At 40.6% G+C, this 19,953-nt stretch overlaps 1 protein-coding gene across 7 annotated transcripts in view; it reads right to left on the reverse strand.

Annotated features, from left to right (window-relative positions):
* Positions 1 to 19,953, reverse strand: part of ELFN2 (extracellular leucine rich repeat and fibronectin type III domain containing 2) — a 210,419-nt gene that overhangs the window by 48,806 nt on the left and 141,660 nt on the right. For 2 of the 7 annotated variants that reach the window (XM_089528113.1, XM_089528110.1), the window contains one exon: positions 19,066 to 19,143. The exons of 3 other annotated variants lie outside the window; for them this stretch is intronic. The gene's annotated coding sequence lies outside the window, so the exon portion shown is untranslated. Of the gene's footprint in view, positions 1 to 8,039; positions 8,254 to 18,708; positions 19,144 to 19,953 lie in introns of those variants that run through there. 2 more of the 7 variants (XR_016281518.1, XR_016281517.1) reach the window with 2 other exon arrangements.

A 19,953-nucleotide genomic window follows, 5' to 3' on the forward strand; every position in this document is an offset into this window, starting at 1 on the left:
GAGAAATAGGCCAAACAAGAAAGGAGGAGGAATGGCACTGTATGTCAGAGATATTTACACCAGTGAAGAGATCCAGGACATCAATACTGGCAGCCAGGTGGAGGGCATCTGGATAAAAATTAAAGTGAGGGAAACAACAAGGATGTTATTGTGGGAGTCTACTACAGACCCCCAAGTCAGATGGAGGAATTGGATGATGCCTTTCTAGAACAGATGACTCAGAAAGGAGAGATGTAGTAGTGATGGGTGACTTCAACTATCCTGATATTTGCTGGAAGTCAAACTCAGCAAAATCCTCAAGGTCTAGTAAATTCCTCACTTGCCTTGAAGACAATTTCATGGTCCAAAAGGTGGAAGAGGCAACAAGGGGGTCAGCTATTTTAGATCTGATCCTAACCAACAAGGACAACTTGGTTAATGGGGTACAAGTGGTGGGATCATTAGGTGGAAGTGACCATGTTCTCCTGGAGTTTGTTATACAATGGAAAGGAAAAGCCAGGCATAGTCAAACACACATTCTAGACTTTAGGAGAGCAGATTTCAGCAAACTCAGAGAAGTATTGAGGGTGATCCCGTGGTCATAAATACTAAAAGAGAAGGGAGTTCAGGACAGATGGGACTTTCTCAAAAGGGAGATACTGAAGGCACAATATAAAACAGTTCCAGTGAGGAAGAAAAAATGGGAGGTGTCTCAAGAAACCAGGATGGATGACTAAGGAACTTTCAATTGAGCTACATTTTAAATGGAAAATGTATAAGAAATGTAAAAATGGGAAAATCACGAAAAAGGAATTCGAACAAATAGCAGGCATGTGTAGGGGAAAAGTCAGAAAAGCTAAAGTGCAGAATGAACTCAGGCTTGCTAGAGAGGTTAAGAAAAAACAAAAAGGGCTTTTTGGGGTATGTCCCTAGCAAAAGAAAGAAGGAAATGGTAGGGCCACCATGTAGAGAAGATGGCAAAATGCTAACAGAGGACAGAGAAAAGGCAGAATTACTCAACACTTTCTTTGCCTCAGTGTTCTCAGAAAAGGAAAAGGGTGCTCAACCTGAGGATAAAGGAGCAGAGGACAGAATAGGGGAATTTCAGCACAGAATAAGTAAAGAGATAGTAAAGGAATATCTTGCTAATCTAAATGAATTTAAGTCTCCAGGACCAGATGAACTACATCCAAGGTTATTAAAAGAACTGGCAAATGTAACATCGGAGCCATTGACAATAATCTTTGAGAACTACTGGAGAACAGGAGAAGTCCCAACAGACTGCAGGAGGGCAAACGTTGTCCCCATCTTCAAAAAGGGGGGAAAAGAGGATCCCAACAATCATCATCCAGTTAGTCTGACATCAGATCAGTACCAGGAAAGGTTCTAGAGCAGATCATTAAACAGAAAGTCTGTGAACATCTAGATGGCAATTCCATAATTACAAAAAGTCAACACGGGTTTCAGAGAAAGAAGTCATGCCAGACAAATCTGATCTCTTTCTTTGATAAAATTACCAGCTTGGTAGATGAAAGGAATGCTGTGGATATAGTATATCTTGATTTCAGTAAGGCCTTTGACAAGGTTCCCCATGACATTCATGCAAACAAGCTTGTAAAATGTGGACTAGACAAGGTAACTGTTACATGGATTTGTAATTGGTTGACCGGCCGAACCCAAAGGGTGCTCAACAATGGCTCTTTTTCATCCTGGAGAGAAGTGACCAGTGGGGTCCCACAGGGTTCTGTCCTGGGTCCAATGCTATTCAACATCTTTATCAATGACTTGGATGACAGAATTGGGGGCAAATTTGCAGATGACACCAAATTAGGAGGAGTAGCTAATACCCCAGAGGACAGGATCAAAATTCAAAATGACCTGAATAGACTAGAAAGCTGGGCCAAAGCTAACAAAATGAAATCCAATACGGAGATATGTTAAGGACTGCACTTAGGGTGGAAAAATGAAATGCACAGGTATAGGATGGGGGACACCTGGCTGAATGAGACTACATGTGAAAGGGATCTGGGAGTCCAAGTAGACCACAAGTTGAACATGAGTCAACAGTGCGATGCGGCAGCTAACAAGGCCAATGCGATTTTAGGCTGCATCAATAGAAGTTCAGTGTTTAGATCAAGAGAAGTAATAGTGCCACTGTATTCTGTTTTGGTCAGGCCCCACCTGGAATATTGTGTCCAGTTCTGTGCACCACAATTCAAAAAGGACATTGAAAAACTGGAGCGTGTCCAAAGGAGGGCGACTAAAATGGTGAAGGGTCTGAAAACCATGTCCTGTGAGGAACAACTTAGGGAGCTGGGGATGTTTCGCCTGGAGAAAACAAGTTTAAAAGGAGATATGATAGCCCTGTTTAAATATTTGAAAGGATGTCATACTGAGGAGGGAGCAAGCTTGTTTTCTGCTGCTCCAGAGAACAGGACCCAGAACAATGGATGCAAGCTACAGGAAATGAGATTCCACCTCAACATTAGGAGGAACTTCCTGACACTAAGGGCTGTTCAACAGTGGAACATACTCCCTCGGAGAGTGGTGAAGTCTCTCTCCTTGGAGGTGTTTAAGCAGAGGCTGGATGGCCACCTGTCGGGGATGCTTTGATTGAGAGTTCCTGCATGGGAGGCGGTTCGACTGGATGGCCCTTGTGGTCTCTTCCAACTCTATGATTCTATTATCTATGCATTAAGCTCTTTACTAATTTTATTCTCAAATAATATAAATACATTTTTTAAATTCTCAACTCCCTCCCTCCAATAAGCTATGTTTAATTTTAGCAATTTTTCTTCCATTATGAGAGAGTCCTTGAAATTTTCAAGAACTACAAAAATGCGTTTTCCTACGTGGAAAATGCATAGTTATTTTGTGCAAAAGTTGCAACCGGTTTGCTGTACCGGAAACTGTGAAGAAAATATTACTTTTTCCTGCAGAAATTGCTGTTTTCTATTTAAAAAAACCACACACCATACATTCACATTTTGCAAAGAACAAATCCAAAATTGTGAAGAGTTTGATCATGTCAGAATTCTTCTCATCATTGTTTCCCAACATGTGAAAAACACATTTTGAGCAATATTTTGAATTTTTTCCCCAACCCCAACTATATATCTTGCCCATATTAGATCCTTTCATTCAAGAACTAAATATGTGTCAAATATTTAGGTCTCAAATGAAAGGATCTAATGAATAGGCAGTGGCTTTGCCATGGTTACTGACAACTAGTCTGGGGAGGGGAAGCAAACTGCCTTGCCCTCCTCCCACCCACCTGTCCAGACAACTGCTGAGACAGCTGCCACCTCCCAAGGCCTTCAGGGTCCAACATGGCTGCAGCCACACCGCACCCTAAAGGCAGCCTCTCGCAGGCCTATAGGGTCTGGAACAGCTGCAGCCACACCAGACCTTAAAGACACTCCCCCTCCCCAAGGCCTTCAGGGTCAGGCATGGCTACAGCCACACCAGACACTAAAGGCAGTCCCCCCCAAATGCTTTCAGAGTCTGGCACAGCTGCAGCTACATCAGACTCTAAAGGCACAACTCCCACAGCAGCCACCACTGTTTGCTACTGCCGCCAGTGGGTCTATTTACAACCTATAGCCCTTTTTCGCTTACCTAGTAGCCGTGACATTACCTCTGGGTGTACTGGCCCACCGGGTGACATCCCGAGATGTCACCTGGTATGGTCTGCATCCACCATACCCCTTAGTGATGCCACTGTGTATGGTCAGGAGATATAGCTGGAGATGGGAAAAATATTGATGCCAATGTAACATTGTTACAGCACTGGTAATAGTACCCACTGACACAACACCGAGCCAGGCTTTCTGCTGGCATGTTCCTATCATGATCCATTCATGTGCTGGCTTAACAAGTGACTACCTGTACATCTCTCTGTGTGCTGGCAGATGCAGGTCTGTTTGGACTCTGCCTGTTTGGACTCTGAGGAGCATCATCCCATGGCAAGTCCATCCTCTGGATTTGCCAGAAGCATTGCCATGCCACTGTGCTACTGTATTTACATTTTCCTTTTGTTCTTTCAGGTACTTTTTTTGTCTCTCATTATACACTAGGGATGAGTGAGAATTTAATTTCCATTCATTTTTTTTAAATCAGTATTTACCAAGCTTTTCAAATTTTCCCATATTTGTGATGAAAGCTGCTTCAGATTAAACAACTGAAATGAGGGAGAAAACAAAACCAGCAAATTTGTCCATTCAGTCCCATGGCTTTGAGTGCTTAACTTTTTCATATACAGTCTGAATCCCTCTGGATTCAATCACATTAATGCTAAATCAATCATCAGTCAATCTTTATGATACAGCCATAGACTCTTCCTCAAATAAAACTAAACAAACATTTTAAAAAAAAGCCACCCTGCATCACATACAAGTTATATTAAAACAGGTTATAAAACATACAATTTAAAATAGCTAAGACTATCTAAAAAGAGATGTACAACATAAATTTTTAAAGTGAATACCATGACCAAATTGATTATGCAGGCTAAGAATTATGGTGCATAAAAACAACAGCAAGGCAAAGTGAATTTAAGTGAGGAAAATTTCCTTCCATGTCTCTGCAATTAGAAAAAGAAATCTCTCAGTTATCACCACTGTTGTCAATTTGTTTATACCTGCCAGTGAATAGGCCAATACCATTCCAAAGACCTACTTGGAAATGTTGAAAGAATAGATATTGCCAGCCCAATTCAGCCATCTTTATAAAGATGACAAATAAAAAGCACATCAGTCAAAGATTCTACAACCCCTTCACCACAAGGACAAAGTAGCTCACAGGAATACTTTTAAATCAGCCATCTAATACAGAAAGGGGTAAACAACTGAATATAGCTCCAGCAAAAAACCAAATGGTATTTAAAAATAATTAGATTTGTGCAGGTACCAAGCATGGTTCCCTGCAGAGGCTGAACGCAAACTCAGTTACAGTAGAGAACAAACCTTCTGGGCAGTAGTCACAAGATATTAATTTCTTTAAGGACATTAACACTAATATGACTACTGTAGTCATAGTAATGTTAATATCCTTAATCCAGCAAACAGAAATAGATCTTGTCTGGTGATAGCACATAATGAGCAAAACGTTTATAGTCACACCTAAAAGCTGAAGTTTATTACTATGAACTAGGAAGCCAGAATAGTATAGATATTTAAGTGTTGGAACGGGGTTCCAGGAGAATACGGTTTGAATACTGCTCAGCCATAGAAACCTGCTGAGTCAAGTCTCAGACTTAGAGGAAGGTGATGGCATAGTTCCTCTGAATAAATCTTTCCAAGAAAATCTTCATCAGTTTGAGTCGACTTAAAGGCACATGAAAACAAACCGTAAAATAACATACTGGTCCCTATGGAGGAAAAATAGTCCCAAAAAGGCATCAGGAAATAGCAGCTTCAGCTGAATCAGAACTAATGCCACTACCTCCCCCTTTTGTGCTCCTCCTCATCTTTAAAATATGGCAGGAAAGTATGACATAGGCTGCTGCCACACTGCAGAATTAATGCAGTTTGACACTGCTTTAAGTGTCATGGTTCCATCCTTTGGAATCTTAGGATTTGTAGTTTGGCACCAGGGATCTCTGACAGAGAAAGCAACATATCTCACAAAACTACACATTTCAGAATTCCATAGCATTGAGCAATGGTAGTTAAAGTAGTGTCAAACTGCATTAATTCTGCAGCGTTGATGCAGCCCTAATCTTTCCCATGGTGGGAACAGCTGCACCTATAGAATTTAGCCATTGCAAATGGAAAAGAATGTTGTTTCAGATCATTTTTGAAGACTTTATCAAAATTTACCATTTGCTTTAGATTTAGGATGAAAAGAAGTTGAGCTTTACCAATCTGAATGCAGGAGAAACTGAAACTGACAGATTTTTCCTTTCCTGTTACACATAGTTCGTTAATTCAGTAATATCCTCAACTCAGGGCTTTGTGCTATCCTGCTTCCTCATAAGCTTCCAAATCAGTGATTCATACCTCCTCTCTGTTCTCCTATATGTGAAAGTCTCTTTTATTCATTGACACACACAGTTATTACCCTTCTTTATCTAGACGTGTTTATCTAGACACGGAGCCACATTGTCTTCCATTACAATTCAATAAATTGGCCCCCCAGGACTACATACTCTTATGGGCACTGTGTGATCACTGTGTGATGCGGCCTTTTGACAGCTTCACTGTGGTCCCCAGCATTGTTTCCCCCCAAAATGTCAGCCGTGCAAAATATTTTTCAGCCAACCGCCGCCACCCCCACCCCCAACTCACTGCAAATTAAACATACCTTGGTACAAAATCATTTTAAACAATCCTTTTTTGAAAAATGTATGTCAGATATGGAAATGGTGGCAAAAAATGTTTAATTCCACCATTATTATCTCTGAAAGCATTTTTATGCTACCCTCTATTTGTGATACAGACAAATTTTCCTGATTTAAAAGCTGGGAATTTAAAAACCTGTATCATTTCCAAGATTTATTTATAGGTCAACAACAAAAGACAGGAGCTCAGATAAAAACAACAGCTGGGTACTGTCTTTGATTCATGGCATCCAATTCACCAGGTTTATATGCCATCTTGAAGTTAGCTTATAATACTAAATTTGAATCAATAGTATTTCAAAACAATTATTCATCTGGTGGATTAACATTAAAAATTTACTCTGTCTTGATTGACAATACAGTGAGCCTTTGTTATATGTGGGTGCGCCTTATGCAGTTTTCAGCATATGCTGGAAGCCGCACTAGAAGGACACTGCCCACTGGAAAGCGTAATGGCGTGCATGCCCATGGTGCTGATGCACCGCCACACCACTGCAAGCATGAGCCCCATTGGCTTTAATGGGGCTTGAGCTTACGCGGAATTTCCCTTATGCAGGGGGAAGGTCCGGAACGGATCCCCCGTGTAAGGGAAGGGACTAGTGTACTTATGTTAATGTAATGGGTTTAAAATTGATCCGGGGGAGGGGGTGGAATCGAGGTTTGATAATACAAGATAATTTATGGTCCTCATCATGGAAAGTCTGTGTTAAAATATTTCAGCTAAAATATATGAACAATGCTTTTAAATTATTAAGTGATGGTTCATCACTCTCCTGAAACTCAGTTATACAAATAAGCAAATATCTGTCAAATGTTGAAGAAATTGTAGTGATACAGGTACTTTCTTTCATATTTTTTGGTGGTGTCCAAAAGCCGCAAGATTTTTCAGTGAAATGAAAACAAACCAAAAAACCCACAAAATTTACATTCAGCAGCACTGGGTTTACTCTCTTTGCGTATGGAAGAAAACAAAAATCTTATTTGTAAAAAAGCTACTAGCCTTTTTTTTTTTTTTTTTTGGTCTAGCATCCCATATGATGATTGCTCAAAGTTGGAAAGGACAAAACAATTTCACTTTGGACAGGTAGTATGAGAAGGTGTGGAAAAACAAGCACCAGAGGTTCACAGTTCAAGAAATGAACTCCACAATTGCTTCTCTAATACAGATTAGTTTTCATTTATTTCTTTTATTAAAAGAGAGGTTCTCATGTCACTCTTTTGAATGGCACCTTAATTTGAAGGCTACAAAAAGCAATGTATAGAGAGTATATGAATTTATTATACAGTTTGTTATGGAATGCTGAGAATCTGTACATTTAATTTTTCCTATTCAGTTCTGTTAAGTTTTATTTCTTTCAGTTAAAAATGTTATTGTTAAAAAATACTTTGAAGATATTCAAATGCTGTTTGGAGGGTAGCCCAAAACAAAAACAAAAAAGCTTTTAAAATGTTACCAGGAGTGATGCAGTCACTCAGTGACTCATTCCAGTCACCCAAAATGCCATCCATGATGATATTCTGTTGCTCTCTAGGAGAGCTGAAAATAGGATAGTGGAGCCATTTGAGGTATGAATATGCCCATTCCTACTCTATGTACACAGGATGGACAATACAGATGAAGAGATAGGCACAAGACCTTGCACAAACTCAGGTGCCAATTTTGCCCACACATCTGCTCAAGAAATATCATCACAGGACATAATCACATAACCCACAATATTAGAGGTATTTTCACTTGTTTATCCACTAATGTGATATATGCCATCCTCAGCCAACAATGCCCTTCAATACTCTAAATTGGGCAAACAAACCATTATCTGCACCAGAGAATAAATGCCCATAAATCAGACATTACAAATAGGAATACACAAAAGCCTCTTGCATAACACTTCAGTCTTTCTGGACAGTCCATCTCTGAACTCAGGACAGCAGTCCTTGAACAAAACAAAACAAAAATTACTAAGGAAGACTGGAAAGACAAACAGTTGAATTACAGTACAATTTATTCACAAAGTCTAATCCATCAACAGAGAGTTGAACAAAGACAATGTATTTCTGGCACACACCACATATTATAACACTGGATGCTCTTAGCCAGTTAAGACATCCCCTTTCTGGTTTCCAGCCTGCACACACCACATGCCAAAACTCCCTCCACTGTTCAGATGGTCATCCACCCACCCTGGCCAAAACCAGCATCTTTACTCCTGCCTTTTGATGGCCAGTGAATATCTGATTTCAATAGGGTGGAAACCACTTTCATTTGGCTTCTTCCCATGTTGACATAGAAATGTAAGGTATGAAAACAATTAGGGGCAGTTCCTTCTGACTCCGCACATGGATGACATTCACACAGGAAGGAATCAAGTAACACACTATCTCCACTCTACCCCCACCCACCCACCCTCACTGCCATATACCGGTCCTCTCTCATTCATGTCATTGATGGTGCAGTGTACTGCAGCCACTCACTCACAAACCACAAGGTGGTAAGTTCCATTCCAGCCAGGGCTCAGGCTTGCATCCTTCCAAGGTCACTAAAATGAGAACCCAGCTTGATGGGGGCAATTGGCTGACAGTTGTAAACCGCTTACAGACTGCTTAGAGTGGTATGAAGTAGTATATAAATGAAGCTGCTATTGCTATAAGCTGCTATAAAGTGGCATGGGAAGAAAATAAAGGAAGGAGCTCCCCCACAATGGTAATATATTAGCAGAGCTTTGAAATGTTACTTTTTGGGGGTTTAACTGCAATGGATTGTAGTATGATTATTTTTCTTCAAGCAATGTACGTTAGTTCTAAATTCTTAAAAATCTATAGCAACCTTCCCTAAGCCAGAACTCTCCAGTGGTACTGAACCACAAAGCCTGCCATCTCAATAAAGAAAATACAGCACTGTTCCAATAGAAAACCCACCTGTCAGTGGCAGTTAGTAGCTCCCATGTCAGTGGAGCAGTGAATCCATTCCAGATGTTAATAAAGGAATTAAAGGAGTTCTTCAAAGTGCTGAACAATTTCCACTCTTATCTTGTTAGGTCAGGGGTAGGCAACCTTTTTGAGCCAGGGGCCGGGTTGCTGTCCCTCAGACAACTGGGGGGCCGGAGGCAAAAAATAAATAATTAAATAATTTTTAAAAAATTAAATAAATAAATAAAATAGACTGGGACAAATGTAGGACAAATTTTTCAAGTGGAGGGCACTTTTAAAAAAATGGAGGACATGCAAAAAAAATTGTTGATTTTTTAAAAAATGTTAATATAAATGCATGTTTCTGAGGTTTCTATAGACAATTGCCCCCCCTTGCCCTCTCGCGCGAGAGGCCAAAGGCCCCGGAGGTGGCAGGACCGGGCTGGGGCCGGTCCCAAGGCCTTGCCAGGCCGGATTCGGCCTGCAGGCCGTAGGTTGCCTACCCCTGTGTTAGGTGAATAAAAAGGTCTTTGCTTGCCTGAAAGATAACAAGGGTGGCACCAGACAGACCTTCCTTGTTTGCAATCTACTCCAACCTGGTACCCAGAAAGGCTGCACTGTGTGGGGATAATGGGACTTGTAGTCCACACCTGGAGTGATCACCAGTTTAAGGGAGGCTGACTAAAAGCTGCTGGCTGTATGTCTTATAATGTGACGTCTGTAGCTGTTTAACATATTTGGAAGTGTTTTTTTAAAGGGCATTTTAAGACCTGTGAGAAGAGTTGTTACAGCTACTGCATTTTTGTAGTGGTGTTGCTACTATGCTGGCAGTGACTTCAACCTAGTTCCTGAGGTTATCTCTGCCAGGTTATTAATTTATAGCAGGCTGCCATTTCTCAGAGAATACAAACAAGAACCCAGAATGGAAATGGCATCTTAAAACCATTTGTAATGCAGCGATAAATGGAAGGAAATGGAGATGGACGTTAAGTATCTCTGAGGTCAGGGAGAAAATGAAAGCTCTTTGAATGTACTCAAGGGTCAGGCATATGAAGCACCAAGGCAGCCTGATCTTATTTGATTTATTTCAACCAAATGTTATTAGCAAGACAGACATGACTCACATCTTCAGTTGCTAGGTCAGGCCTATTCCAAGCTCTGAGATTTCAGAGCCAAAGCCTGAGTGCCAAGACCCTTATGATATCACAGGAGGTGGGCTCTGGTGATGTTAGAAGAGACAGCCCCTGACTCCCATGTGAATACATTACATTAAGCAGCAACGTCAGCTGCATGAATTAAGTCATTCCAATTTTTATTTTTTTATAAAAACACTATAGACCCTTTCCCACTACATAGTTAAAGTGCTGTGCTTTTACATTAACTGCCATGGTTCCAGCCTATGACATTCTGGGATTTGCAGTTTAAGGGGGGCATGTCAGCCAGAGACTCCAGTGCCTCACCAGTTTACAAACTTAGGTTTTCTTTAGATGCAGACATGGCAAATAAGGTAGAATGATAGCACTACAACTGAGCACACCTTTTCAAGAAAACATGCATGCCTTGAGAGTCATCTTTCTCTTCCCCTGAGAGTCAAAGAGAAGGATTCAGGGCCTGATATCTAGCAAGCCTATGGTCACATTAAAATCTATGTGCTGAGTGAGGAACCCCGAGGCTTCAAGCCAAATCTGGCCCACAAACACATCCTCTTTGTCAGACTTTCCTGACACTTGGAAACCCATGTATCATCACTCATTTGAGTAGTTTTGAAAATTCTTTATGCTCCTACTCAGCATTCTAAAATATGTGTTAGAATCCTGAAGTATTCTACCAGATGTATTCAAGCTGTGGATGCTGGGGGATGGGTTGCGCCTTAGGGTTGCCATAATTGTCCACTTTTACCAGGGACAAAATGTGGAACAAATTCAAGACCAAACTGTAGGACAACTGCAGGACAAAACTCAGCCCAAAATGTAGGACATTGAAGAAAAATGGTGGACCTTAAATGTCCTACATTTTGAGCTGAGTTTTGTCCTGCAGTTGCCCTACAGTTTGGTCTTGAATTTGTCCTACATTTTGTCCCTGGTAAAAGTGGACAATTATGGCAGGCGCTTAGCATAGCTTGTAGAGATGGTGATATGTAGTGCTAGGCTGGGCCAGGTGTGAGTTATCTAGTGTCCTTGAGAGGCTGGCTTGCAGAGACTTGGAATGTAGTTTTGTTTCTGTGGGAAGAGCAGCTCAGGGAATAGGGATGGAGGATGGGAACTATTGATAGGTAGGAGGGGTCCTGCTGCGCGGGCTTTTGCTGGGGGTGGAGTACTTTGGCTTAGGGGGGATTTATACATGGCTTTGGTTGGGAGGGGTCAGTCTCAGCTTAGAAGCTGCATGATGAGGAATGGCTGATTCGGGAACCTTCAATAAAGTTCTGTTGTTTCATTAAACAAGCTGACTGGTTGATTGTCCAGGATTCTGGTCCCACACTCTGACAATATGCTTCTTTATCTTTAAATCATCCCACAGACACTTTAAGCAGAGACAGAAGGGCATCTTGAAGCAAAAGACCATTTTCTGACAGCCCTTCCAACAGAGGTCTGATCACTATAAGACCATCCTTTCCTCACCTTATATGTATTGCAGAGTCAGAACAAGAGGGCTCTGTAGCCTGACTTGTGATAAGCTTGCACTGTGTGCTATTACCATAGATGTTCGGGTACAGAACTACAATTCCCAGAATCCCATACCAGTGAGCATGCCAAGTATGAGGGGGTGCAAGTTGGATACCAAAGTGTCTTGAAGACCCAAAGGTTTCTCTCTCCTTATCTATGTAGCAGGCACTAAAACAAGCTACCTGGAATCTTACAGGTCAGGTATCTTACAAAGGTTATTTTATTTTTAGGCCTATAGTTATATATAAATCAGGCCACTGTTTAAGCAAAAGAGAGATTCTACAAAATGGCACATATGAGCAGCTATAAGTGGTTCTTTTAGATTCTATTTTGTAAAAGGTCTAGAATCCTTGTATTTAAAAAATTATATGTAAAGAAGAAAACAATAAGACTGCAGCTATATATATTATGCAGAGTTGTATTAACTTCCTTTATTTGCAGAATTCATTCTGGTTGCAAGAGATTACATTTTTGGAAGAGTCTGGATTTTTGCCAAAGGGTGGATGCTGACAAGAGATGACTCACTGAAAACGGAAGGACAGCAGGTGCAATGGCACACAGGACAAAAGCTAAAGTTCAGACAAGGAGGAAGGGATAAGTATGGTCTTAAGAAATAGTTGTCTTTCAACTGTTAGACTGTAACAGAAATCTCAGGAGACATAAAGTTTTTAGGTTTGGCAGAGCAGAAAACTAGCAAAGGACCCAGTAATCTGAAAATTCATAAGTTTATTGTCCAGTTGTCGACAAAGGAAACATGATCTCAGTGGAATCCTTGTTCCAAAAACCCTGAGACCCCGAACAGGACAAAATGGCCTAATTTTATAATCAATTACACAAAGGAGCTTCTTCATCACATCTTATTGGCTAATTACAGTTTAAACATACAGAATTCTTACAGTCAGGACAAAGATATATGCATACATTAAAACTGCATTCCTTACTCCTTACCCCTCCCCTTTAGGCATCCAGTAGCCTTCACCAGATGCTTCTCCTTATCTTGAGTTATGTCTACTCGCTGGTGCTCGCTGGTGCCAGCTTTCTCTCAGGTCAAAATGCACTCTCTACCCCTTTGCTCTGGTTTTCAGGCCTCACTTTAAAACTATTTCTCTTCTAGCCAAGGTGACTCCATCTTTCTATAGCTTTTTATTATAACAGGAAAATTCTTCCACTTCAAGACATTTCATAAAAGCAGCCAATGCCTTTTGTGTCTTCAATAGACATACAACCCATAGTTTCTACACTGTAGCTTACCCCCAAGATTCTGCATGAAAGGGCCACAAAACTCACACCAAGAGGGGAATGCTTTATACTTTTCTTCCTGGAAACATTGAACTGATGTCATGGGGCTACCTTATAGGTGGCAAAGTCCCATGTGCACATTGGATTCCTTTTATTTGCAACAGCTTTTAAGGTCTAAACCAGGAGGGGGACATTGTGGCATTCTAAATGTTGTTGGATTGCTACTCCTATCAGCAATTGTAAGGGTAACTAGGAATCAAATGTAAGGGATGCTGGTGGATGACATCAGCCCATCCCTAGTCCATACTATTGCTTAGAGCAGTGATTCTCAGCCTTTGCTCTTCGATAAGTTTTGGATTTTAGCTCCCAGAATCTCTGACTTCTGGACCTTCTGCCAGATGAAGTCCACAGTATCAAGCTGAGATGACCAAAATGCAGCCCTGCAGTAGAATAACGACTCCTTGAGGCCTGTACTTTGCCCAGCCATGGTATATAGGAACAAGTTTTACTTTCTATTATAAGATCAGTATGCTTAACAGTGAAATTGCAGGTTGTTTGTCCTTCTCTTGACAAAGGGACTGTGCAGACTGTCCCTAAGGGGAGGCCTGCAGCCAGCCTCAAGTATACTGGATCAGGGCTGTGGCGACCACACACCACAGCCCAAATCTGGTCTTTGCAGGGCACAAAAAGCAGCTCTTTTTTGCACCCTGAAAAGGGTGCAATAGCCATGGTGGCACAGCTTGAAGGCGCTCCTTTGATGCTGCATTGTGTGGATGCAGCGCCAGAGGAGCACCTATAAGCCATGTGCCATGTGGAGCAGCATGTGGCATCATGGTGCCCTGGGGACGGATTCGGGGCATGCGTCATGTGGATGCGACACACTGACTCCGCCCCCAGGCCAGCTTTAATGGCTGGTCTGCACAGGGCCAAAGTCTACCTGCCAAGCTACACTCTTTGCTTTTTGTGTGTATAGGTGAAGGGACTCTTCTCATCGCCATCTTGAATATTCATTGCTACTTATTCACTTATATTTGCAGAATATCACTAGTGCCTCCTTCTCTGGCCAATAATTTCACCTGGTCAATAATTTCACCTTTTTCTCTTAGAGTCCTGTGATCAATAAATCACTGATCTTTTATTTCCTGAGTGACACTGAAAATGCTGAATGTTCTTTCAAGAAGGAAGACAAGGCAACAACTCCTATGGTGTCAAAATGGAGCAGCAATGATGTGAAGTCTACCAGTGTCCAGGTCTCCAGGGGTGTAATGTGTGAACAGTAATGACCAGAAACATGAATTACCATTAAAAAATGACAGCTCCCCATTCCATGTTTATTCCCCTAGCAGTCACTTCTACAATCAACTCTGTTTTACAAGTCAAAATGAGATTCTATTTTCCCTCCCAGCTGCCAGCACAGCAACCTGAAAACTGAAATTTACACATCACCAGCAACAATACAGATTGAGGGTGGTCCTGCTGTTTTTGAAAAAAGGCATAACTGAGGGGTATGTATTTGCTCTTTTGCTGTGAGCTTGTTTAGGCAGGGCTCAGAGAAGGACCAGGAAAGGGGGGGGGGTCTTTTAAAGAGTTTTGATCTTAAATGTAAACCAGGCAGGTGGCATTCAAAAGACCAGGAGGAGAAAAGGAACAGACGGGGCAAACATTCAGTGACCTGGTTGGACAGCTTGGACTCAGCAAGAAGGGAGAGAATTTTGTCTTTATCATTAGCTCAGCATGGGCAAGAAGTCAAAGTGTATATGCAAGAGAGAAAATGCCATATGAAAAATGGGGGAAAGCATTATTTTTTTTTAAAAAAAGCATTCATTGGGCAAATGCATTTATCCTCATCTCCTGCGACAGCTATCTTAATGTTTTCCTCATTCTTTCTGTCAGTCTTCTTCACACTCATCTTCCTTCCCTTCCTTCTCTCTGCTAACAAAAAGCAATCTAAATGGTGAGTAAAAAAGTCTAGCTGTTCACTTGAAGACCACTTAATTTGTTCCTTGCCTCACTAGGCTACCTGAAGTAGGGAAAATACATGTTTGAAAATTGGCAGTGTTGTGCACGCCATTAACAGGCTGGTGGTTTGGAGACTTTTATGGAGCCAGGGAGAAAGAAGAGCTGCTATAAAATGAAAGAGAGGGCACAAGAAGCAGAAAATAGAAAATATATGAGAGTTTGGATCATACATCCATGTCACATATGGGGAGAGGGGGTACCAAACTAGTACCAATTGAATGGATCTAAAGGGGAAGGAAATGTGTGAATATTTAGGTAGATTTAATTGTAATTAGGGGCTCATTCTGCCAAAAGTCACATTTGGTTGATTTTCACAGAAAACAGCATTTTCTGGACACTAGTAATCTTCCCATTATCATTGTTCTATTTCAGCATCATAGCCACTGTTGCCCAGGTGCAGAAAATGTTGCTTCCTGCACAGGAAATGCTATCTTCCATGAAAAGCAAACATTTGTAAATTTTGTGCAGAAAAGTCCCAAATTGCAAATAGGCTCTAAGACTGCAATTTTTCAAAGTCTATCTTGCAGCAGGGAATAAAATGTCTTGTTGCTTTCTTGAAGAGGCAATTAGTGAAGAATTACATTCTGGGTTTCGCTGGTATTCATGTCTCTCTACAAGTACACACAGTACAAGCAAAGAGTGTATTTTTGTTATTATTATTAACATGACCAGTTTATTATTATTATTATTAATATGACCAGTTCCAAGACCTACCCACCCCAGGCCACAGCAAAATCTGTGGATGCTCAAGTCCTATTAAATACAATGGCATAGTAAAATGGTTCCCTTATATAAAATGGGGAAAATACAGGTTTATGTTTTGGAATTTATATATATTTTAAATATTTTCAAGCCATTGATGGATAAAAAATCCATGGATACAGGGGGTTGATTGTACATGGTTTTCTGGGCCAGATGCTACAGAATGTGGAGAAACTGATCATGACCACTCAGACTATTGGTCTGTGTAGCCCAGTGCAGTCAATTCTGACTGGAAGTGGTCCTTTGTGGTTTCAGGCAGGATTCTTTTCTAGCCTTACCTAGAAATCTCTAGTATTTTCTTGGGGTCATTCATTCAAGCAATCCCAACCTTGCTAAGCATCTAAATCAGATCAAATTAGGCTTGTTTAGGGTAGCATAATAAAATCCTTGCTTTGCTGATAACCAAAGGCTTCAATCGTCATAGCAAAACTGCTTCATCACCTATAGAAATATGACCACAATGCTATCCAATTATCTTTGATTAGGGCCTATCCTAAATATTAAAAAGTCAAGAGATCACCACATTTTATTAAATGGCATCTGAGAAGTCATTGTCCTCAATAATTTCACGGGATCATAAAATTACATTTTTTATTGATGATGTAATGATTGATCAGATTCAGTCCTAGTTATAAAGATCATGCCTTATACTGACAGACTAATAAATTATCTAATTTGATATTTTCTTCACTAATTAGAATCAGTTGTGAAGCTTAACTATGGGTCAAATTTAATGAGTTACAAGTGGAATTTCTCTAGGTGGGCACAGAGACCCTACTATGCTTTGGGTCTACCAGAGACAAAAACGATTGGTTACCTCACTTTAAACTTTCCAAATCAATTGTAATAGATCTGTCTGGAATGTTGTCAAGATCTCCTGCACTGACAGAGGGATACTGTCATGAGCTGTGGGAGTAGCAGAGGATGCTGATTTGTAGAGGAAATAATTCTCAAAGATAAACCAAGGTTTGCCAAGCTTATTTTTACCTGAGGTCCTGTTGGACATTCCTAAAGAATAGGTTGATGAGATTATCTGGCTAGAATCCCAGATCCTGGTGCTCAGACATGGGGATTTCAACTTAAATAGAGCTAGGAAAAGCTTCAAGCTCCACCTCAGTTTTTTAAAAAAGCAACAACATTTTAGGTTGGATCAGCAGTACCAGAAGAATAAACTCTGAAATCAAGCACTGTTTTTAAGAATCTGGAGGAAAGAAAAAAAAAAGTGAGGGGAATCAAAGGGGGGGAGGGAGGAAAGCTTCATGAGGTTCATCTGCCTTTCTTGACTTTATTGTGAGTGACAGCTCCCATAATCAGATACCACTGTACCAGGTGCCAGGAAAAAACATGAGGAGCAAATCAAAAATAAGCCCTGCTATGCGACCAGCAAATCCAGGCACTCCCCCTGCCTAAGGTGATTTCCTTACCAATGGAATGCTTTTGTCTTTTTTGTCTGGGTACAAGCACTCATATCCAGTGGTGTAATCAATGCTCCTCACACCCAGTCTAGGAGGCAAACGGGAACAGTCTCCACCGTGATATTTATTTTGATGTCATGTTGCTGTATTTTTCAATGTATGTTACCTTGGTAATTTGGCTAAAGAGGTTTCCTCCAAGACTACAATAGCAGCTGGTGGTTCAGATGCCAGTAGGGTGAGAAATCTGTTCTGGGTTTTAGTGTGAAGTTTAAAGATTTTATTCAAGGTACTGAACCTATTGGGGAAATTAGCAAACCTCATTTAAAGCTGGACAAATCCTTGAAATTTCAGATTAAAACTCAGAACAGATTCATCACCCCACAGATAGTGGAGCCTTCACTGTCCATTTGTTCTGAGAGAGCAAGTAGATCCTCTTTTCCAAATCAATCAGTAGTTAACCCCTGCAATACATACATACATGCTGGATGCTGTGCAAATGCAACAACAAAGAACTAGATCAGTGCTATTCAAAGTGGAAGTCCATGGATCAGTGCCAGTTCACAAGCCATTGGCTGCTTGCATTGTGACAAGTTTTCAGAAGACCATGCAAATATAACATGACACAAATATAGTACTGATCTCTGATACACAAAGGGAGAAATCACTGGTCCATCGAATCAGATAGATTTAGAAGCACAGTGATTCCCCCACATGTTTTGGACTTCTTCTCCCATAGTCCCAGACTGTTGGCTAAATTGGCTAAGATAAATGGAAAACAAAAGGTTTAGATTATCATTGAGGTCCTTGCAGATTTACAGATCTAGTGATCAGATTATCTAGTGATAAGCTATATATCAGAGTTGGGCAACATGTGGCTCAGTGTTTAAAATTGTTATTTGGACTGGAAGCTTGAATCACAGTGATATACTGTGTTTTGGTCATCCCAAGCCTTGCCGAAAGCTCAGGGTTGTTGGTTTTTGAAGAATCTTCAGAATGTTTGTTTTTCTTCAAATCAAGTTTCTAGGCCTCATGTGCTTATGATAACTTAGTCCTTGGTGCTGAAAAAAATGTTCACTCCTGATCTACGTGCAGCAAAGATCCCTTCTGAAACATCTTTCCAAATGTAAATATGCATTCCTTTGAGTTTTCAGGAAAGCTTAAGGAAGAAACAACAACCCTATTCCCAAAATACACAGCAGTATGAGTTAAATTTCTCTGGGAGGAAATAAAGGAGGGGGGAAATGTTCATGAAAGACCAAATGAAAATTAATTTAAGAATGAAAACACTGAAAATGCAATTATGGTTAAAAAAGAATCATATGGCAATAGCAGAAAGAACCATTTTTACTGAGCATATTAACATTTGTGAAGTAAACCCCAAATTTATGCCATTAATTTGCATATATTTGCTTTTTCACTGCCACTGTTTTATAGTCTCTGTGAAATCTTTGCAAACAAGTGTTCCCCCTTCATTTGTGTTAATTAACACTTATGATATGTGTAATAGGGTTGCTGCATTCTGGTTCTAACTCATCAGACAGTTCCTACCATTGCCCAGCTCCACACCCTATGCATACAGAATACCCATACAAATGAGGATGAAGTCATGAGGTACAATCCTGCCATTCAATCTGCCTGAATTTCAGCAATGCATGAGCAACTGGGGGGAATACGACAGAGAGGCCAAGATACCTTGGTTTTAACATTACATCAGAAAGATAAAGCGCTAACATCTACAAACCACTCATGTTGTCACATTGTCACGCTGAGATACACTGTTTACACATAAGCAGTCACTGGGGAGCCTTGAATTGGATTCCTGGGGAGAAACCAAGCAAAAGTAAACTGAGCATAGTTATGAATGGCTGGAGAAGGACAAAAAGAACACAGCAGTTGGGCTACAGCAACTTAACAGCAGGTGGAAAGATTACCGTATATACTCAACTATAAATCGACTTCATGTGTAAGTCGAGGGTAGGTTTTGGGGCCAAAATTATGGATTTTTATATAACCCATCGATAAGTCGAAAGCAAAACTTAAGGGCATGTAACAAAGGATGTAAAGGATGGAGCAAAGGAAAACAATGTCAAAGAACTTACAAAATTCCAACAGGCATAAATGTTTGTGCTCACCCTAAAGGCTGGATGGATGAGAGAGTAGAGAAAGGTCAGTGCTTCCAGGATAAATTAAATTCTTTCGCCAGGGGATAGTTCCTTTTTTATAAGAGTTAAGGTACAGTACGTACATTGACCCATGGTTAAGTTGACTCAGGTTTTTTGAGTCAATTTTTGACTAAAATTTCTAGACTTATACATGAGTATATACAATAATTCTTCACATCCTGGTCATTATAATCACTCCTAGTTGCCTGTAAAGTCTAAAAAATAGAGGGTATGCATTAGAATGTGGCAGGCTGAGATCCTTGCGTGGGTAATAGCCTCTGTTTCATATGGTAGCAATCTGCTCTGGATCTCAGTATTAACTTTGCCCAAATAGATCTAGCGCATTGGATTATTTCCTTAAATTTTGGAGTGAAATGTGAAGCCAGGGCTGAAATGGAATGAAATCCCTGCACCATATATAATTCCACGCAGTTGCCTTTGGGAGGCTGTCATCTTTTCTGACCCAG

Source organism: Sceloporus occidentalis, unplaced genomic scaffold, assembly GCF_023333645.1.
Source record: "Sceloporus occidentalis isolate IW3139 unplaced genomic scaffold, rSceOcc1.0.p SCAF_5, whole genome shotgun sequence".
NCBI classification, from domain to species: Eukaryota; Metazoa; Chordata; class Lepidosauria; order Squamata; family Phrynosomatidae; genus Sceloporus; species Sceloporus occidentalis.